Source organism: Anser anser (genome assembly GCF_964211835.1).
Source record: "Anser anser genome assembly, chromosome: 3".
In the NCBI taxonomy this organism is placed as follows: domain Eukaryota; kingdom Metazoa; phylum Chordata; class Aves; order Anseriformes; family Anatidae; genus Anser; species Anser anser.
Genome location: NC_139722.1, coordinates 104,830,632 through 104,853,895, shown reverse-complemented (window position 1 = coordinate 104,853,895; position 23,264 = coordinate 104,830,632). Strand labels below are relative to the sequence as shown.

General features: G+C 40.4%; 1 protein-coding gene across 1 annotated transcript in view; it reads right to left on the bottom strand.

The window, feature by feature from the left end:
- LOC310896027 (ankyrin repeat domain-containing protein 9-like) overlaps positions 1 to 23,264 on the bottom strand; it is a 63,726-nt gene that overhangs the window by 651 nt on the left and 39,811 nt on the right. The window contains exons 5-7 of the mRNA XM_083827844.1: positions 22,810 to 23,182; positions 19,742 to 19,823; positions 1 to 513 (exon numbers count right to left, since the gene is read on the bottom strand). The exon at positions 1 to 513 is cut by the window's left edge and continues 651 nt beyond it. The gene's annotated coding sequence lies outside the window, so the exon portion shown is untranslated. The remainder of the gene's footprint in view (positions 514 to 19,741; positions 19,824 to 22,809; positions 23,183 to 23,264) is intronic.

Sequence of the window (23,264 nt, the reverse complement as noted above, 5' to 3'; positions counted from 1 at the left end):
AAAGCAAATTTTTATTAATATCTTGAAGGTCTTGGCTTAAAAAGCCCTTCAAATCTTTCATGGAGACATGCAGATATATTTTTAATTACTTCCAGTTTTCAAGTAGACACAAACACTAGAAGTTTATAAACTGTGCATCCTTCTGAACTAACTTTTAGGAATTTAGTGATCCTTCTGGTCTTCTGCTCCTATGGCAAACAAAAATGACAACATATCAAGCAAATACCAAATTTCTCCATCTTTCAGGTTGTACTGGGTTTACATGGCAAGGTTTCGGTAGCCGGGGGCTGCAGGGATGGCTTCTGTGCCCCCAAGGCCAGTGCAGGAGGGCAGGAGGTGCTCCAGGCATTGGAGCAGAAGTTCCCCTGCAGCCTGTGGAGGGGACCATGGTGGAGCAGGCTTCCCTCTGCCACACAAGGTGTACCACGGTGGAGTAGCCCATGGTGGAGGAGGAAGAATGAAGGCAGAAGTATTCACCGAAGAACAAGCTCTTTTCAAGGATGTTCTGCAGCTCTGTAGGAAAATATTTTTAGCGATTAAAGAGGGTGTTTTATAAAAACTGCATAACCAGGCTAGTATTCTGTTTGGAATGCCCATTTTAATCAACTTTCTACTCCACATGAAGCATTAATCCAAAGAAGCACAAGCAAGCTAGGGTAACCATTGTATTTACTGTTATTAATAGGTTCCAATCTGCTGCAACATCAGCCCATGTCTCCCCAGGCAATTAAAGATGGTTTTTGCTTTTAAAGAATCTTTAATGGGTGCAGCCAATGGGACATCTATTAACATGGATGAACTCAATTACTATCTTAGTCACGATCAATATTTGCTTACACCAAGTTAGTAAAAATACTGAAAGCTTATAGAGCAGTTAAATGGTTGCTGATGTTAAGACAGCAGGAAAGCTTGAGAGCACTGAGAAATGTGCCTTTAAATAAGTGCAATTTGTCTTGGTATTTCTGAAGTCATCCAGGAAATGAGTGCTGATGATCATCTTTTCTGACACTGGTATTGCAAATTTGCATCAAGGAGATAAAGACTTACTAAATCTTTCAGTGAGCGAAGGTTAAAAATTAACTCACTCTTTCCCGAGTATGGTGAAGAATATGTTATAAGAAGCAAATTGACTAGCAAATAGTCTAAAAATAAGACAAACAGATTTACATTCATATTCACTCATGTGACTGGCCTAGGTGGAAAAGCCAGTATTAGATAATATCTCTGGACTATTGCCAACCAGCTTTGTAAGAACTTAGCAGAGGGATACCGTGTTCCAACAGGGTGACTTTCCTTCCCCTGCAAAGACAGCAGATTGGGCTCAGAAGAACCAAGAATCTTATAATGGGGTAAAGAGCAAGCTGTATCAGAACCACATCAACGGCAGCTCAACAGTGCTGTCTGCATCATTCCTATAAGACGATTTACTCATTTCAGAGAGGGGCTAGAGAGGGATTCAAATGTTGGAGGGGGAGTCTGGAGTTTCTGATTTCTATGTTAAATTTTCTCTGATGCCACTTAATATTTCTACTTTGGTTCTTATTCTTTTTTTTTTCTTTTTAATTGGCTTCATATTCTGGGAATTGAAGGGCAGCTAAGAAGAGAGAGGTTGAATGAGTAGGAGAAGCTAAGGAAAGAGGTCCCACACAAATCCATGAGTTTATGACTAAAGGCTTCAGTATAGTTGGTTTTCTTGTTTATTTGTTTTAAGTTAAAGCTATCTCCGGGCCAGTCAGAATGTTATTTTTTCTTGGAAGATTCTCAGTGAGAGAGCCCGAAAACCTCCACGTTTTCCAGGTTTTACTGGCTGTTCTAGGTGATTAAGTCTATCTTTGCTTTAGCACAGCCATGAAAGGCTGACCTATATTTCAAAAAAAGGATAGGAGACAATTAATTTCTGTGGGCCCTTCTTGGATGATGTCCCGGAGTATCTATAGAGCCTGCCAAACAAGCCATCAGCAAAAGATTACGTATTTCTGATGAAGAGGTTTGTTGATGATCTATTCCCTACATTGTGATAGAAACATGCCGGCCTGGGGAAAGGAAGACAAGAGCTTTCAATTAATCATTTACACTTCACAAATGAATTGTTAAGTAACAACGGGTCAGTCATTTAATCTTACTGAATCTTAATTATCTGTCTTGAAAATGAGCTGAGATCACTTGCATACATGGTATAAAGTTGAAAGACTATTGCAAGCTCTAATTTGTATTGTACTTTGCAAAGATGTGAGAGGTTGTGTAAGACTAACACTGGGAATAACAGTGGGCCTGGTTCTCAGTTACACTAAGTCCACTGAGGCAGCATATAAGGGTATTAGCAATGATGGAGGTTTTTCTCTTCCATGAATTTGTCTAATAGCATCTTGAATGCAGTAAGCAGTTTGTCCAGATTGCTTTCTGGATACCAAACCACTTAACTAGATTCAAAGAAAGATGAAAGAAATTCATGTCAGAAAAATGCATCAAGACCTACTAAAAACAAAGTTGTTTTCCCATCAAAACCTTTGATATCACCTTGAAGGCAAGTAAGTATGATCACAGTAGAGTGTCCTACAGCTCTTCTGAGGCTTCTTGACAGCCCTGAGGATCAAGGACATAGCCTAAACAAAACATTAAAAAGAAGCCTGATTTCTTCAACCTGAAACAAATAGACAAACAAAGGAGTTTTGTAGCATGAAATACTCCCATATTCCCCTCTTCCATTTCATCCCATCAATCATTTTCAATCAAATAAAATGTCACATTGTTTTTACATTGTTTTTGTTTGTCCTGCTACTTCAAAACTTCATTGTAATTGTTTTAATGAAATATTCCCTTTTGGAAAACAAACAAATTTAGACTTCAAACATTTGTTGCTAACAAATTTCAGATCAACATCTGTTCATAATCAGATTTTGATTGACCTGAATCTGCATTTTTCAACAAGTGCAATATGCAAACAGAAAAGTGTCCAACCCCAAATTGGCAGAACTGTTAAATTAGAGCAGCCACTCTCCTGTGTACAGCCTAGTGAAGAATTAGATCTGTTCTCTCTTTCCCAGATGTGCAACATAAAGAAGGCATCAAATTCCAAGTCTAACAGTTTGTCATCATTACCTGCAACAAAATTAATTACTGCCAGTGTGAAGAAGTTTGTTTTCACAAGATGTAGAGTCTGGCTAAGCAGAATGCTCACACTGTTCATTAGAAGTGCCGGGGGGTTCCTGAGCATTCTTAACCACCACATTGTACTCAACTACTAAGTGCTCGGGTGGACAGCCAAGCTAGAAAAACAAGGAAATCCTATTAAAACAAGAAGTAACTATTCATGAGCCATATGTTTAACTGCAGTGTTTCAGTGTGTCCTTTCCCCATTGCTTTATAATCTTCAAAACAAAATAGTCAGGAAACTTCCTCCCTACATAAGTATCTCTGTTACTATCACCAACAAATTAAAACACTCTTTTTTTTTTTTTTTTCACCTATTTGCCTGTTTAAAAATAATTTAAGCTGATGCCATCTGCACTTGGCACAAAAGATCCCCTAAAAACATTGCCTTTGCCAGGAAAAGCTGTTCGCTTTCTTCAGGCACAAGTCTAGAGAGGTGCTGAGCGAGCTCAGCCCCTCCCAAAGCTGAGACAAGGCCCTTGGAGATTAGGACTTCTGAGACTGTTTCATTTCCATTGAGTTTGGACTTGCAAGTCTGTTCTTCATCCTTCTCTAAAGTTATTTCAATTAAAGCAAAACAAGCCAGAAAATCTCACAGCAAGGCAAGGTCCAAAATAGCCTTGTCTCTTCGTGTTTGCTTCCGAGGTCCTCTTAGGAATTAGGCCTCCTATTTAAAAGCATGTTGTATTTGAGTGAAGGGAGAATGGAAAGTTCCACTTCTCCATGAATTTTCCCTAGAATATTTCTGTTGGGAACTGCTCTGCATAAAAGAACAAATTTGCCACAGAAAAAGTAATTTCCCTAATATACATATCTTTTGACATCCAAACAAATCATAGAGGACTAACCTGCTGCCCATAACAAAAAGCTCTGCTTCTGTCCCAGTGCCCAATGAATAGGCACTTGAGGCTGGGCTTTGTTGGTAGAGGCATGGAAATACCATATACAGTACTGGTAAGGCCTCATTTCAGACACTGCAATTCTGGTCACATCCGTTCAAAAAAGATAAGCTGAAAATGGAAGGGGTGCAGAGAAGGGTTTCTAGGATGAGTTCAGGAAAAAAAGATTTATCTCACAGGAAGAGGTAAAAAGAGCTTGCCTTGTTTAGCCTAGTGAAATGAGGCTAGAGAGAGGAGATAACGACTCTATATATGTACATCAAGGAGTAAATATCAACAAGGGAGAAGAATTATTTAACCTAAAGGATAAAGCTGGGACAAGATCAAATGGATATAAATTGGGCATGAATAAATTTAGACTGGAATTTGGGGCATGGTTTCTAACCATTGGAAGAATGACATTCTGGAATAGCCTTTCAAACAGGGTAGTGGTGGATAAAGAACTTCAATTTAATCTTGTGATAGGAGTCCTTGAAAAATCAAGTGGATCTGAAAAAAATGACTTCATCAACTATCTTCAAGGTGTTGCTTACACTATATATTTGCATAACATGTATTCTATGTTCTAGAGCTCCTACTGATCACCTGCCAGGAATAATAAGAAGAAACTTTTTCTACTTCATACATAATTTTGCCTTTTGGGATTTTTTTATTTTTTTTTTTGCTTTTTCCTGAAGTAGCAAAGATTAGCCACAGAGAAAGAGAGGAAGTAGAGATAGGTGCATAGGTGTTCCTTAAGGCATTAAGATCTTCTGGGTGGCTTTGGTTATGTTATTGTCCACATACCTGGGTTTGCACTGATTGCCAGATTTGATGTCAGTAGGTAATCTTCTCTTAGTTTGACTTTTCACTGAAGGGCACTGACTTGTCCGACATGTAAGATCACCTGAGAATTTCACCTAACATATCCTACCAAATATTGACAAAGTGATTCTCTTTCTTCCATCCTGATGCTGCTGATGGCTGCAAGTGAAAATATCTGTTACTAAAGGTCTGAAATTCATGATAGGGTGTGAAAAGCATTCTGAATTGAGGAAGGATGATGGAGTATGCCCAGGCAGCTATTCCACAGTGTGCAGAATCATACAACAGAAAGCAAGTCTTCCAGACTTGGTTTAAGTGTGAGTCTCAGCACTTTGAAACATGAAGTATGATAAACTGTTTTTTTCCATTGCTGGAAGAACGCCTTTTACTCAACTTGCATTTTATACTCTTTGTCTTATGACCAAAGAGCAACGTGTTATGACGTACAAAACTGTTTCCTATTCCTTGTATCTAAGACTGAATCAGAATCCTGAGGGTTTTCAGTATGGTGAGACACAGAAAGGGGCGGCATTTTGTCAAGGTAGTAATCAGTCTGCATCATCCCTGGTCAGCTGTGCTGCTCCCATCCTGATCATCTCTAAGTATGTAAAACAAAGGAAGCCCATGTCCCCTCCTTAGCGTCAGTTTTCCATAGCATTTCTCTTCTTGACCTGTCCAGATATATATAGGGCAGTCAAACTCAGCCTTGCAGATTTTGCTTACACCAGTAGCCCATTATCTCCAATACAGATACATGTGTTAGTAAGTAAGAGTAAGAGGATTAAGCCCTTGAATTGTGTCTGTCATGTAAACTCCACCTCTTAAATGCTTTACAGAAACCAGTAGTGCAGTTGAAGAGATAAATAAGAACAGAAAGACAGATGTAAGGGGGAAGGGATAAGTTTTCAGCTGAGATTTTAAATGAGATGGAACACCAATGAAGCAGAGAAATACAGAAATGCTTTTTCCAGATGGCAGAAGGCATAGAGGAGAAATTTCTTATCCCACCTCTGGCCAGACTGCATGGAGGGAGAGAGAACATGCAGTTCCTTGATTACGTTAAAGGGTATTACATGTAGAAAAAAAAATAAAATGCAATCCCTCTCTTCACAGCACGTAGTCAATTTGTAGAATATGTTGCAGAGAAAGTCATGCTTCTACCAGCATCAGCAAGATATTGCAGTCTTTGGATTTAAACAATCAAACAAAATTTCACAATTACCTGGGAGTATTATAGAGGTATGATGGCACCTGCAAGAACCGAATACTGATCCCTGCTTGGAGACCAGCCACTTGCCACACTGACCACTACTTATGCTATTTCTCTGTGACCTTGGTGCTGTGCTGTTCCTGGTCATCTGGATATTCAAATCTGAATACTTCTTGTTTTGCATAGACAGAGAAAAACTGATGTGATCTGCATCCCTATCCATAATCATGAAGGGCTGCTGAAGGTCAAAGCTAGGACAACCAGTGCTTACTTCATGTAGAGTTGCTGCAGGCTGAAAGGAAAACAGATAGGGCTTTAAAAACTCTCCTCTCTCAATGAGCCTTTCTTCATGCCCCATGCATTTTATCTGCTTGCCTCCTCTGCTCCAAGAGCCCTGGGATTCCTTAGAAGGTATTTAATGTAATTTTGGTTACTGCCCCCCTCTCTCTCTCTCTCTCTCCTCACAGGGGTCTCCGTTTTGAATAGGAGTACGGTAGTTGAAGTATTTATTCAGGAAGTGAGGGATAAGGATTCATCAGTAACATGCCTACAAAGAAGCTTGAGTTTGGGTAGTAGGCAGGGGTAAAGCAGTCCTGTGTCTGCTGAAGCCATTTCCTGTGCAACAAAAACCACAAAATTCACATGCCATAAAAGGAAAGAGAGAGAAACACCAGTAAAATGAGTGGAGGAATGCCAGGTGAGTTGGACCGTGACAGAGTAGTGCAGAAGGAGCACATGCTGCTGGCATGTGGGCACAACGGCTGAGTGACACAAGCATTGTGCTTGCATCCTCCATTACCAGCTAGAATCACAGGAGAGAAACACAAGGGACTTCCCACTGTGTGCTTCTCAATTGCCATCTCTTTCCTTTGGTAAGTGGAGATACCCCCTTTCTTAGCGGGTGACATTGGTGGTAGGGGGATGGTTGGACCAGATGATCTTGGAGGTCTTTTCCAACCTTACTGATTCTATGATTCTATAAGGAGCAGACCTAAAGGCCGGAAATCACATTCTAGTTTACAATGACGGGGCCAGACTGTGGATTCTAACTCTTCACTTAAAAAGACAAAACATAGTATCAACAATCTGCTTTTGAGGACATAAAGACCAGCTTGCTAATGAAGGACTAACAGAAGCCCATTTCATCTTAAAAGGCAATTTCACACCATCCCACTGTTCATTTACATGTCTCCTTTAATAGTCATCTCTTTGTTTAATACTCAGAATACAACAGTTCTTCCTATTGTCCAAACTGTGGCCCCAAGTATTTTATTGGGGCTACTTTTACTCCATGAAAAGGGGATCCACTGTAAATTGGATATGAGGAATTAAGCAGTCTGGATGGTATGCTCTGCCATGGCCCTCCCAAGCTGGCTTGGGAGCCATATAGTAACATAGAGAGAAGTCCAGAACTTCGATTTTGAAAAGAGGGTTTTAGCTACTTGACACTCTGCTTATGTTCTCCTTACTAATTGTGCCTTCTTGACCAGAAACAGGACCAAAAATAGGAGAAACCTTCACAATGCTAACTAACGAAACAACCATAAAAAGAAGTCTTGTTTTATGACATGCTCCATTGGTATTGCAGCATTCTGCCTATGTGGGCATATTTTCTAACACATTATGCAAAAACAAGTCAGGGAAGATGCTGAGGATTGTAATTTTCTAATTTAATTCTGCCATTTCCAGTAATGGAAAGCCATACTATGGCTATTTATCTTCATAAGTGACAGATGCATTTCATTAAAACGTCCTTAAATAATTTCTCATGGCACTTGAAGGAGGAAAAAAAGGAGTAAGAAGATACCTATTTTGTAAGCACACACACATTGATGTTTTGAGAGCAGGTGAACACACAAATGATCAATGACACTGCATTAAAGAGGTCAAGCAAAAAGACATTTGTCTGGTGTTTTTTGAAATGTTGATGCCTGTTGAACACTTCGTTAAACAATCTGACATTGACTGTTGCTGGGTGAAAATATGCTAATAATATCACTGCACAGGGATGTAATGACTGCCACTTGGGAGAATCCCAAAACTCAGTGTACTGCTCTGACAGGCAGATGCTTCCCTTCCAGTTATTGCTGAAGTGCTGCCATGTAGGAACAGCAGGATGCAGCAGCTGTAGAGCAAGTGACTGCAGAATGATTTAGCCAAGAACTTTGTATTCAGTTAAAGCTGTATATAAATAAGCAGTGTTTCAAGGCAGGTGAATATTCACCCAATTTTCATTCTGTGCTGGACAACTGATAGTGGAGAAATAAAATCCCATATGAAGAAATCTACATCACGTGCTGTTGAACACACATGTTTAAAGGGTGGGTGCTCTGTGTAAAGTCCTAGCCCAAGTTTTGGCCTATAGAAGTTGCAAGGAAGCAACAAAGGCATCAGAGAAGGGAGAGCTACAGGTGAGACCATGTGCCATTTTTCTGTTGTTCTCATAATCAATACAGCTTAGGGAAACTTGAAGGCTTGCAACAGTTCCTAGGGGTCATTGGGTCAAGAAAAATCACCAGAGCCATTCTCCTCACCCATTCATTACCAAGATGGGATGGAATGGCTTAAACATAGCACCATCATTTTGTGCTCCTCAGTTCTTACTTTAAAATAACTTTTTCACTTAGGTGGTTGGCAAAGAGAGACAGAGTGGCAAAGAAAGTCTTGCCCAAACTCCTTTCTCACAGGTCTATCACCTGCAACTGATACTCAACAGCGATGACAAAAAGACCAATGGCTAGGTGAGCCATTGAGAAAGAATTTATGTCTAGAACAAGGAAGTGCTCTTCCATACACTATTAGTACGGAGATAAAGAAATTTTCACAGTCTGTAGACAGCGTTGTTCTCACTCCAGGATTCCCTTGTTTAGGCCCCAGAGCTGTCAAATGAACTGAATGAGTGCCCCGCAGTCCCTGTTGCCATCTTTCTGGCACTCTGCCTTTTTGGCCTTGGCACCTATCACTGGCTCTACATTTACTTTTAGCTCACTGAGCAAATAAACCCAAGAGAATAATCTATTCAAGAAGTGCTGTCCTCTTTTTGGTTGGTGAATCATGCAATCTCTTCTCACTGTCATTCCAAACTACTCACCGAATGTGCTTCATTTGTTATTCTTTCCCAGTGGAGTTTGTTGGCAAAAGTCACGGGGAGTATTACAGCAGTGTCAGTGCAGACAGCACAAGTGGTCTGCCTTCTACACTGCCTGAAGAAATGCTAACTCTGACTAAAAAAAAAAAAATCACCTTCTTAATGGAAACATTAGCAAACGAGTCAAAGCTTCCTTCCTCCAATGTGTTTTGAAGGTGTGGTTTCCGTAAGTAAAGCGCTCTTAGTGCTTTTCACAAGGGCAGATCCACTGTGTTCTGAGCAGCATCACCCAGAGTTGAATACAAAAGCCCAGTCTGGGGCAAGTGACAACCTGGAACCTGCCATGAACTGACATTCATGGACACCCACTGCCCAGTTCCCTTCGTGCTGTAGCAGGAAACGCCTCCTTTGAAAGCTCCAGCTCTAAAAGTATATTATATCATGGTCATTCTCAAGTTAAATTAACTTGTCTCTCAGTCAGCACTGGGCTTCTCAAACATCGGACTTTGTTCAGCAGTAAGAGTTCAGCATGCAAACCATGCACACACAACGTTTAGCCTTCTTCCCTCATTGCTCATCAAGTCAGTCTTTATTAATGCATTACAGCAATGCCGTATGAGAAGGTGAGGTAGAACCTCTTGCAGGCCGCTTGCCTCACTTGTTTTTCTGGTGTTACCACCACTGATGCTTAGTCACGCCAAACTCATGACACTTGCCATTGAGTCACGATGGCATGTTGCTCCGTCTGGCCCTGTCTGCAGGCGGATGAGACTACCTGTTTGGGCACAGAGGAAGTCGCGCAGAGAATGACTCAGGGAGCGATGCTGGAAATAGGAGCTGATGCTGTCAGCTCCTCAATAAAACCAAACTTCCAAGGAAGGCGAGCTTTCTTACTCATGCTCTGGTGTTCGGAGAATGACTCAGCCTGCTCACATCACACAGCATTTAAGGACTGTCCACACACAGAGTCACCTGTATTTCAGCTGGAATGATTCTGCCACTGCCTCTTCCTTACCCTTGTTGTGTTTTGGTGCAGGTGCTTAGTTAGGACTGATGTTCAGTGCTTCAGCGGAATGGCTGAACAGTTACCAAAGAGGAAGAAAAAATCTCCCTTGCAGTTAATCACTGGCCACCCTGTGAAATTCATCAAACTTTGAGGAAGCAATTGAAGCCATTTGCACTTGTGGAAAATGGGAAAGGCAAAAGTAGAGGAAATTGCTTGCTGTTTTGCTTTCAGTACCACAGTTACGATTACTCTCCTGTTAGATGAGATTCCTTTACAAGAAAAGCCTTCCAGCTAAAGCATAAAGAGACCAGTCAGGTTTTGTTTAGTTTGTTTGTTTTGAAAAATCAAAAGAAGCACAAAAAAATTGTGCTTCTGCTGATCCATAAAGACAATCTTGACGCACTCAAGAAGGGGGTGTACCCCCTTGAAGGTGAGGATCTGTAAGGCCCAGCTGAATACACTGCTCTGGCAGCTTCCTCTGACAGATATTTCAAAGTGAGGAGTTAACTAGACCTCTTAGTGATTCAGGATTACCATCAGATGAGGCATACACATCAAATATAACAAATGCACTGTCCTGAACATCAGGCCTCTGACTCTGAATGGACAGACTGGTCCATCGTCTTAGGGTGATGGATCCCCAAGGTGGCAGGCCTGGGACCCCTCTGAACACAACTGTGTCCTCTGTTTCCTAGAATGCCCCTTCAAGATCACTCTGGCAACAGTTACTCCCAAGACCCTAATCCTTAACAAGCAACCCCAAGACTGGGACCGCATATGGAATGAGGGCTTTCTGAGAACTACTAACGTGACCCAGGCATGTCAAGAATTTAGCTTGATACCTCTATAATTTCTGTAAATTGTCTCCCTCATGAGGCACAGGTTGATGTATCTGCAACCTGAGGAAACTCAAGAGTACTTCACAAAACTCCATGTACACAAAAAGCATTCTTTTGCCAGCCCTTCTGAGGCCTCAGCAAAGTACAGCAACACTGAAATGAATGGTAATATACTAGAGTGACATAGGTCTTATGTCTTTAAGTGACATAAATCAGTGCAGTACCATGGTCTTCAAGCCGTTTGTAGTTTAAAAACCACATCAGTAGGAGTAGCATGCACAAAGAGAAAGTGTCAAAGTTCTCTTTCTCCTTTTCCTGCCCATTTCCTTTGTTATTTTATTATCACTGTCAGAGAGCCATATCAATCCTCTTTATCTCATTACAAGGATAAAAACTTGAGTCAATTTGCAGTATACGATACATTAGCTTGTAATATGATACCAGCTGTAATGACCCCGTCCAAAGTGAGAAGTAATCAAGTTAATATTGATGGATAGTGGTTTCCTTTTTCAAAATGATAGTTTTCACATCTGCAGAGAAGCAAGAGAAGAGCCAGCAAAGACAAGAAAAGACCAACATATTTTCTTTTTGTTGCATAATTCTAATAAGAATTGAATTTAGGCCCACTAGAGTTGGGCCTAAACAAGCGATGTACTTGTCCAAACACTAGGAGGATAAAAGCTATGCATCAAATGAAATATGTAATCAGATATTGAAATGAACCTTACACACGTACACAAGCCCATGCCAGTGAATGACAGCACCTCAAAGCGTGACAGAAGCATGGACATGACCACTGGGCCAGTTTCAAGAGAAGAAAATTAGTCTCATTTTTTTGTTGTTGTTAAGATAGAATACCATTTTAAATTTATGTGGGGATTCAAATAAATCCCTATAGTAATGCTCCATTGGGTTCTCCAACTTTTTCTGATTGTCAACAGAACCAAGAGTAACACAGATTTTTCCAACAGCACATGAGAAAATACAAATCACAGTGGCAAAAATGATGTTAAGGAGTAGGAGTGAAGTCCTGCATTCATTCGTGCAGTGCCCTGCCAGAGGACTCATGGTAGTAACCACTCGTGGATGTTAACTAGGCTATCTGAGATCAGAATTACATCCCATAACTTGCCTTTTAAGGCATGTCATTGCCTAAGATGTTTTAAGGGCATCCATCATAATATACACACAGAATGTTCTCATGATGATATACATGGAAACAGCTAATCTGATATCTGCACCCATTTACAACACTTAAATGTTTGGCTCTGATAATGGCTTTTGTTTCTTTTTTCCTTTATTTATTACCTTTCTTTTTAAGATTTTAGTTGCATACAGTTGGAGTTCTTTAAATTTTTTGTTTTCACCTCTGCAGGATCTATTTTTAAAAGACATCTTGTCTCTCTCTTTCATTCACTGCCCTTGCCCTTCTTTTTCCTTCTGACTCTGTTAAATCAGACTCCATTTTTCCTCCAGTTGTTCCACACAACCTTGTGTTCTGCAAACTGACCTTTCATATGCTGCCGTTTGGATCACCAGCTCTAGCCATTACATTAGCAACACACAATTACACCCTCAAGGTAGACTCAAGTGCAGATCCTACCTCTACATAAATACCTTAATGAATGGAAAGATGCTGATGTACATTTGAAGGCTGTTTTCAGCTCATACGAAAGAAGGATTGTGCAGAGACTTGACACCATGCGTAGTGATGGGAGCATTTCCCAAATGTCTGTGTTCCACCAGAATGCCCTCTGTATGGTGCTGTTTTTTGAAGTGCCCATGCATTATATACTTTCTAGAGGTCATTGCCAAAGCTGCACCCCGTTGTCATAAGGGAGCTGAGTGCACTTCGAAAAGAAGCGTTCTTGGAAACTTATTTGATCGTTTTTGCTTTTGGTTATGAACTGCTGTCCTGAAATGCTGTATTTTGGTGCATTTTGTTGCTCTTTTGGGAGTGGTACGAGGCCAGTAAAGTACTTACACCATTTTTATTTTTTTTTCCATAACTCAACACACATTTTTCTGTGTACAAGTGATACCAGAACTGAAGCAATGCTGGCTTCTCTTCCAACAACAGCACTGAATGGCAAATATGACATATCAAAGAACTTCCCCCACGGCCATACATCAATGTGGGACATGACATAATATTTTCTTTATGGTCTAACAGTTGTGATAAATCGAGCAATATGTGAAATGGTGGTTTTCACACAGTTCAAGGCCTCATTTGTCCAGATCATCACGAATACAATTTGTTCGCAGTACCAAATCCACTGGGAATGAACTATCTTTCTCCCTTTTAGAAGGGACTGCAAAAGAAGGGTACTGGGAGAAAGGAACAGTGTGAGGCTGTCCTGTACCATCTTTGTGCAGAAAGAGATAGCAGTCTCTACTGTGTCTCCCAAGGGCTTTGCTGAGCATGTAATACTAATTGTGACCAATTTGGCCTAGAGAAGAGGTTGACCAGGCTCCAATATCAATTAAACCATCAGATATCATTCTACATAACATATTCTACCTCTTCTGATTTATAAAAGTCTCGCTTTAACTTTGCACCCCCCCCCCCAAAAAAAAAAAAAAAGTACTGCTAAAATCCGCAAGGGTAATAAAAATCTGTGGCATTATGGCATGAATGGCAAATCATTTTGTAAGTCTATGAAAACCAGTACGTCCCTTCAATTAACCAACAGAAGCAAGGAAAAGGAACCACTTCTGAAAGATCCCAGAAGGAAAACAATGTGTTACCAGCACAGCTTCCCTCCAGCATATATATTCTAGGTTATGCCAATGTGTGAAATGATGGCTACAACAAAGTCCAAAGTGATGGGATGATTAAGTGTGTGATAAAAAGAGAATTTAGACTCATTTTGCATGCATTGCAGCAAATTCGGACTTATTCAAAGCTTGTCCAACATTGAAAAGAGTCTCTTCACTGAGATCCTCCTGAGGAAGGGAGATGCTGGGTCAGTCAATCAGTGGATCTTCAGTTAGCATATTGCTCTGCTGGCGAACACACACAGCTGCACAGCCAAAGCAGCTCTTCCTCAGAGCTAGCAAAATGCTCTCGAGTAAGGAAACTTCAAATATCCGATGCATTTTTGCTGCACTAGAACAAATTAACCACAGCAAAGACTAGCCATGCTCACAACATGGGCTCTGTCAGGATAAACATAATCTGAAACTCTGCAAAGCTTTGGAATTGGGAGAATGCGAGAATCACATGCTGAAAGGAGAGCTGTTGCACAGACATCTGGAAGTTTAGGTCAGTATTCATCATTCACAGATCTAAGTCCAACTAATTCACTGACTTCTTCCTAATTAATTAGAAACCCGGCTTGCATTACAAACAGCTAGGGAACAAGGCAATCCATAGCTGAGGGTTTCCGAGCAGTTTTATCCCACTGCTACCAGGGTTTGACCTTGCTTCTTCCTTTGCCTGCAGGGTTTCAGTGCCACACAGCTACTGACCCTGCTGCTGCTATAGGTTCTCCATAGCCTCCCTCTCTCCAATCTGTGGTATGCTTTAGGGTACAGTCAACCTTATCTCTACAACCAAGCCACAGATTTGGGATGAGCTTATTTGCAGAAAAATGCAATGTCATGGTACAGCCTAGGCTAGTAGTGAAGTTTGAATGCATTTGGGATAGTCATTTGTGACTGACAAAAAGGAAAAAAAATAAAAGAACATGAGGAAAATTTCAACTTTCTGTTTCAACATTTCCTGTTATAAAACCATTTATTCCTCAACCCAATGGGATCGTTCAAGGCCAAATTCAGTTGCACTTACTTTTCAAAAGTAAAGACAAACAAATGAGTTTTCCTGCAACGCACAACTGAAACTCAAAACTGAAGTCTCTTGGTCAGGTTTCACTCCGGGCCAACTCAACCAGATGCAAATTTTCCTGCTTTGCCCATGCTGTGGGCACACAAACTGTTTGCACAGCTCATCTGTAAAAATGTGCTTCCACATTTAGCCTGCTTATGAAGCAGGTACTGGTGGCAGGCACAGTGTTTAACACGCCACATGTTCCCACAGACACACTTTTCATACAGGACATAACAGTACACAATAAAAATATTTATGCAATAATTGAAGAGTGGGCTGTGAGCTCTCAGCATATAATTCTGTTTTCAGTGGAATAAGCAAATTTTCTCACACTGAAAATTTTAGCCTAATTAAAAGAACAAGTAGGTTACTTCTGATAGTATATATAGGTACAGTAGGACAACAATCTAGTCATCCATTCCAAAACTGTCTAGAAATTTATAAGCACTTCAGTTCTAGCAGCCTGATCCACCTGGTGGTTATTTTAATGTTCTTAATGCCATCTGGATCAACATTATTTTCATCCTAAATCCAAAACACAGCACCATACCAACTACCATGAAAATTAACTGTATCCCTGCCAAGAATCAATGAATAGGCTGCATCTTGCTGAACGTAATGAAAAACTGAGGTAGCACCTGTGCTTTACAGACTCCCAACATTTGATCAAAACACAGAGTCGGGAGCAGATCCACACACATCTACTTCAGTCTCTGGAGAACAGTGTTTGTTTGCCTTTGCACATTATAGACACGGAGATCTTTGCACAGATTGAATTCAGAGGTTTATAACACCTAGTCACTTTTCTAGCAATGCTCATAGGTAGATTTACTGTAAGATTTACGGAGTCCCTTGTTTGTAGTATATTGAAAGACTTGCTTTTGCTCTTCCAGTAACTTTATTTGAAACGTGATGAGACTTCGTGACATGTCAAAAAGAAACTCTGAAATCACACTATGCCTAGGCACAGCAAGAGTAAGTTCAATTCACTTTTGCAGCTGTCCAAGTGAATTTGTTTGCTCTTACTGGTATATGGCTCAGCTTAATATTTTCCTAAGCCAGTTCTTGATTATTCTGTGGACAGATGACTAAAATTAATAACACAGAAAAGTTGGTCAGCCTAGTAAAACATATTCTGGGAGGCAAAAGTCAGAGCATCCAGATATTCCTCTCTGGAATGAAATACTCCTACCCTTTCTGGCCTAGACAGATTTTCTCATTAGCAAGAGAAAACATTATTCAGCAAGTTGTATATAAAAGCTGAAAGCACTGAGTTCCTATCCTAGGTTGAACATTGCCTGCAGTGATCTTCAGTAGCTCCTCCCACAGCCTCAATTTGTTGGACCATGAAATAAAAATAACCTTTTTCCTACAGTACAAGCGGAGTGAGGCTGATTAGATGTGGAATTGCCCCCAGCCCCAAAATAATTAGTCTTGTACCAGTGAAGAAGTCTCTTGAAGCTTCTGGAAAGACAGAAGGAAGAAAAGGAGGGAGGGAGCGAGAAAGAGAGAGATGGATTTGTGCTTGGATATCAGTTGTATAAATGACTTTTATTCTCAAATTTCCTAACCTCACATTCATGTGACTTTGCACATCAACAATATATGTGGCTGCTTGTGAACAGCACCACTATTTATTGCTGCTGAATCTATTTTTCTTTAAGAAGCAAAGCTCTGTTGCTGTTTGCATTATTAGCCTGCTCTCCGTTTTCTTACAGCTTTGAACTAAATCCAGTTACCACTTTTTTTTCCTTGAAGTGATCCAGAGCACTGTGCTTCAGTTCACAGGACTGCAAACTGTCATTTGGTCTTTTTTAACTGTAATCATACAAAACAAAAGAAGTTGGCTTTGCCATAACTACTGGGTTTTGCAGCTCTCTCAAAACAAGACGCAAATTAAGTGTCTGTGACATTGTGTATTTGTGATACCACTTCAAACATAAGCATTTCCATTTCTGTAGGCTAAACCCTATTCCCTCCTCCTGCAATTTCACATCAGTCCCTAATGCTCTCATTCCCATCCCGAGGGGCTGTGTGCGAACTGGGTATGTCTAATAGACATAGTTAATGCTTTCCAAGGTCCTTTTGTGCATGGCTCTGACTGACAGAGACGGGTGCTGTTTGCAAATGTCAGTGGAGCAATGACCTCAAGTTAATATGGTGAATGATGAAAGAAAAAAAACATTCATTCAGCATGTGAACTCTGGGCTGAGATTAGCCAGAAGTACTGGGCACGTACAAATTACTGTTCTGTCAGCACAGCGCTTGGTGGGGTTTTTAAATATTCCAGCTATTATAAGCCATCATCCTCAAGGCAGTGGCAAATGAAAAAAGAGAAGATTCAAAATAGCATTTCCGATGCAAATACCATTGTTTTAGGTAAGAGGTTTGGACCTGGATGCTTAGAACAATTCATGACCTCCTGACAGCCGCAGTCCTCAGACTGATGGGAAAGGAATTAGAGTAACATGCACAGAACCGTTTGCAAAGCTCAAAGACAGGACCAGAAGGTATGCAGCCCTTCAGTGGTAGATGCCAGTTTAACTCCAGTTTAACTCCAGTCTTGCCAGGAGCAACAGAAAGTTACCAGAATCTCTGCAGCCTGTCTGGCTGCTTGTGCTACTTGCTCTTGTTTCAGTTGCCTGTGGACAAAAGTTGGCTTTCCAGATTCCATCTCTGCAACTGGTGTTAGCAGAGCAGTCAGGGACCACAAAGGTCATGGCAGGCGACCTCTTCTCTCATCCACCCAGTTCTGTTTTGGGGGCACAGCCTGCATTAGCATTCAGGGTGTATATGTAATCTGTAGCTAGCTAAAACTTTAGAAATTTGAGGAAAATATCAGTGATATTTTTGGTGATTTCTCCCCAGGTATATCGTCGGTTCTTTCTTGGAACTGAAACAATGGAACTGTTAGCAGAGAGATTGGAAGAAATGCAGTTTCTCTCCCTCCTCTGACCAGTTCTAGTAATAACTATCACCAGAGGCAGGATTATGGAGGAGATATCAAATTTCTTTCTATCTGCGCTTCCTATTGTTGACTTTGAAAACTACATTCATTTGGGATCAGATTCTATCATAGACAGCTGCTTTGAAACCAGCAACATTTGGGGAAGGTAATAAATACAGAATTTAGAGTATAACAACTTCAATACACACTCTGTGAAAAGAATCTCCTATTCACCTCTCCTCACTGCCTGTCTCCCTTATGCATGCTTCTCTTGCCTTTGTATCTAATCATGTTCATAAACCCTCTGCATCATCTGTTCCTCTCACAGTCTTGTTTACCTGGTTGAGCTTCTTCTATTTCCAGTCATCTATCGGTTTTTCAAGTCTTTCAGAACAGCAAGATCGATAATGTCTTTTCTTAAAGGTGATCAAACGCTAAGACAAAGCTTACTATATTCTCCCCTTGCATTTCTTCTGCCTCCCCATTTACAGCTGCTGCAGGGAAGGGGACGTACAAAAACCTGTTTGAGAGGCAAAGGGCAGTACAAGCCTTCCTTCGTGCAAGCAGCGATATCTATCCTGGGATTGCTGCAGCCTGATAAAACTAACAGACAGATCTTGGGGCTTATTTCTGTTACTATGCTCTGGTGGTTTTTTTGTTTGGTTGGTTTGGTTTGATTTGTTTTCTTTGTTTGTTTTTGTTACTAGCCAGCAGCTAGTAGCTCTCAGGAAGAAAGATTTTTCTGAAGCCTTTTGCTTATTTAATAGTCATTTCACAAGCAGATACAGTTTAGACTGCAAAATTATTTGCAATACTTCTGTAGAACATCTGTCTTCCCCCCCAGCAATCCCCCATCATGTGCTGACCCAGCCCAGAGCTGTTTATTTTAAAAAACAGAGACAGTAAGCTCAAGCTGATGCAGAAAGTATTCCAGCTGATAGTGACCAATTTATCATTCTCTATTTGTTTTTCCTCTTTCTTTGTTCATCTGCACTGCCTTCTCCCATGATTTCTCTCCGCTTTTCATGTGGGTCACTTACAGAATTATTCACTATGATATTGGATTGTTATAAAGCTACTGAATAGGAATTTCCATTCAGTTCCTCCTGGTGAGGATAAACAAACATTATCTGTCCACAATCACCTCATCAGATAAGCGAACACAAAATAGTTACTAAACCTCCAACTATGAGTGCTAAGGAGTAAGCATGAAGAAAAAGGAGAGGGAATCTGTATTTACGCTTACGTAGGTTTTATATACTACTACTTGTCAAGCAATTGCTCAAATGGTGTACTTTCATTCACTTGCTGCCATGGGCAAAAGCAAATACCATCTGTTTGGAACAAAACGCACACCCAGAACACTCACGTTTGCTGCTGAAAGGATGGTTTGGTGAAACTGCCCGTAAACAGACAAGCTGAGTCAGCAGAACAGAATTATAATTACAAATAAATAAATAAAGACTAGACAGCATTTCTTAGAGAGCTCTGCAAGCTTGCTGGGACCCTTTTAGTAGCCTTGCAAATGTAAGCGGTGTGCAGGCAGTTGCCACTAAATGGTTCAAATGGGAGAACTGCAGCAACTCACCACCTTTCCAGTGTCAAGACTGGAAAACACCTAGAGTCTGTGATTCCAGTGTGGTAAAGTAGACTTCCACTGCCACCTCCTGGCTTTCCCAGACACCAAACAAAACTGAATATGCTAAACAGCCTTCTTCATATCTTATTCCCATTCAGGTCATAGGCCTGATCTAAAGTTTACTGAGATGACCAAGCTTCAAGTCAGCCCTTGAAAATATATGCAGAATGAATGGACACACAGAGACTGCCTTTTGGATCATAAATAAGAAAGAAAAGGTTTGCTGACCTTACACTGCACTCTACACATTGATTTTAAAATACAAGTAAAAATATTAAAATACTTCTACACCTGCTTCCCATACAAATGTGTTTCATTATAGTTTCTCACCTTACAGAAGAAGATCACAGCCTCTAGAGGATCCCTGATGTTGTCCTCACGAACGTTTTGGAATATCTACTTCTTCATTGCTCTGTGAAAAGAAAGTTCTGTAAGCATACAAACGACTATACCCCTGTTTGTTTTATAACATAGAACATATGGAAAAAAAAGTCTCTAGTTAATATTCCTCTTCTTTGCTTCCTATCTTGCAAAGTCTAGCAATATTTCTTACTAATGTTGGCGCAGGTACGGAGATAGATATTGACTTTCATCTCTGTAAAGAATTCTGGCTTTACCGCTCCATAAACTGCTCCAAAAGAATCATAATAATATGATATCACGATTTATAAACATAACATAGCTTTTTCTTTTAATTTTTATACAATTTCAAATAGCGTTTGCTTTCAGAGATTCCTTTTATCTGAACTTATACTCAATAGTAAATCTCAAGGAGATTGTCAGCCTAAGGGCATACAACAATTGGTAACATAAGTCTGTAGGTAAAAAAGGGAATATGGCTTTGGAACTCTTGTTACTCCAAGTCTGCCCTTTCATTATCTATGGATTTGGGGCATGTAACTACTAACTTCCTCAATTAGTAAGGTCTCCCACCTGTAAAATAGGTGAGAATCATACTGCTCTACTGTGTTTCAAATGGAGGTTTACATCACTCCATTCTTCCACATTCATTAGCACTCTGATAGTTCACTGAGCAATATTTCTATTATTAGAAAGATTTTTCAGAAAATATAAAACTAGATGAAAGCAGTGAAATCCACATTATCTCTGCTGTGCAGCTGAGTAACATCAAATTCACCTGGTAGGAGGTCATCTTTTCCTTGGTTTACATGTGTGTGAAGAGGTGATGTATTTTTAATGAGATTTATTTTCATGACAGGAATTGCACTGACAATTTGCATTAAAGATAAGCTAAATGAGCTGCTGAAAATTAGAACTAGCTTCCTCACATTTGTTTCTTTCGATTAACTTGTACACTATGTTAATCTTGGATTAAGCCCTGGCTCATGCCATCTATAACATCAAAGTCATCCTTCCATAAAAGGTTTGATCACCTCCTTTTCTTTCTATCTGTTTACCCTTTGATGACACAGAGAAAAATGATGACAGGTAGCTTGAAAGGACAATTAAAGGAACAGCAGTTTGTTCTTATGTGCTTCCACAAAAATACAGTTGTTTTTTTTTCTCTTTTATCTCAAGTAAAATAGTAACTGTAAAAATTTTCAGGTTTACTTTAAGCACCTAGCAATTTATTGGAATTAAGTCACTTCCTATGTTAATTGAAAATAAATGGTATTATATGAAACCCTAGTGACCTCCAAATGGAACTGAAACCTTTTATGTCCCCAGTACAAATCTCTGTACTGTGTGCTAATAAGAAACTGGTAGTGGGAGATATCTGTTATCATCCCTAGGGTCAGTCACATAAGGGAGAAACTCAATCAGCAAACTTGAGGGATACAGGATATGTAATTCATGATCAGATAACACAGATACTTGTCAACAAAGAAACATGGAGACTCCGGAAAACCTTGGATTGTTCTATGCCAGAGAAGAAAGAACAGACATGGGGTTGTATAAATGCTGGTGCTGCTTCCTCCCTGCTTTTGTTTTCCATCTCTACAGCTTCTTCCTTCCTATAATACCAACTCCTAGTACAGTCTCCAGTTTTTGTCCTCTTTATCTGCTTTACCTGCCTGCTGGCCCTGCTCCCCACTCCTCACCCAGCACTGCCCTGCCCTCCACCACAGAAGCAGCCAGCTGTGGGTTGCAGGATGGAGCTGCACGCAGACAGATGAGCTGGCAGGGGAGAAGCTGGAAGACTGGAGGAGATTCACTGCAGATGTCACCAGCCAGGAACTTAGCTGCCATATTCTACCAAGCTTCTGCTGAGGGTGTCCAAATTAAAATTAGTTAGAGGTTATCACTTGGCCAATTCATGTTTTCCTGGAGACAGCAAAAGGGGCTTACCTGATACTGGAGATGCTTCTTTCTATAAAGCCTGGAAGAAGCATGACTTCCAAGTGAAAGCACTGTAAGATTTTTAGCAAGGTTAAAAATCAACTTATTTGCCATATTCTCATTTTTATGTGTGGCTGAGTAATTTTAGATGAAATTTTCCAAAGTCTGGCTGACATGAGCTGTGGAAAAAAGGATCCTTGACAGACAGAGTTATAAAACACTTCAGGTAACTCTGCAGTATCTGCCTTCTATCATAGTAGCGTGGAGCCTCATCATATCTTATTGCAGGAACAGAAATATTCCCTTTACCTTCAGCCTCAGAGCGTGAAGCACAGGAGAGGCATCTTGAACCTCTTTCTTAACTCCAACAAACACATCAGAAAAAGACACATCATTGTTAAACTGCTGGCATGGTCCTGGCACAGGTGTGCCCTGGGTCAGCTGATACATACCTACAGTACCTGCAAATGGTTTGTGGGGCTGACACATGCTACATATCATTTCCTGTAGGCAGCCTGGATACAGCTACCTTGCTGTGATGGCTGCGCGAGTTCAGCTGTGCTTTGCCAGGTGCTTTTAGTTTGTTTACCAGTGGAGAAAGATGCAAACAGGTTCGTAACTCCAAAAAATGACTGTGATCACGCACACAGATTTTGAGACTGTAGCTTACTGCCCACTTACCACCAGAGAAACATGTCGATTGCGCTTAGGTCTTTAAACTTGCCAAGGCAGTTAGACTGCCTGTTTGGAACAAGAGTTCTTAAAATGGCAGCAAAAGAATCCAGACAAAGGTCATTTTTATACTCAGAGGAGGAAACCAGAAAGGTGGCATATCAAACACATTATTGCAAGATGAAGCTGAGGATCATTACCATTACATTCGATAAACGTCATTTGCATTTATGCTTTTCCCCGTTTTGTTCTTTTTATGACAATTTGGCAAAATGCTAAGAACTGTTTATAAGGAAAAGGTTATCGATGTTGGCAGATAGGGGCATACAGGATCACAAAGCTTGAGTTTGAAGAGCATTATTTGCCAGATTCAAATAAAATACCTTTTAGAGCTAGTGAGGAAACATGAAAAAGAACTGACTAACCTGGACAAACAACAACTCCAAAGGTAAGAACGACAGAAGATGGTTTTCAATTGTATGCAAGAGTACAAACATAATGGGAGCAATAGGTAGAAACAGGAGCATTCTAAAATGACCTGAAGCAAAGGGAAAACGTAGGCAGAACATCAAGGAACCCTTACAAATAGACCATCCTCGTAGAAAAAAGAGGATCATATATCTGGGGAGAGGAATGAAGAAAATACCCAAGTCAGTCTATCCAGATGTGAATTACAACCAGGGAGTTCAAGTTCAAAGGGAATTTCAAGCAATTTGATTTTGGAAAGCAAATACGGTTCAGTCTGTCATCCTTTCCATCCGAATCCAATGACACAGGTGGATCTGAAGCCTTCTGAGTCTGTTGAAATGAAGATAAACAAACCTATCACAGATAGGTTAATTTAAATTAGGTAATTTAAAGCAGATGGCTATGGAGGAAA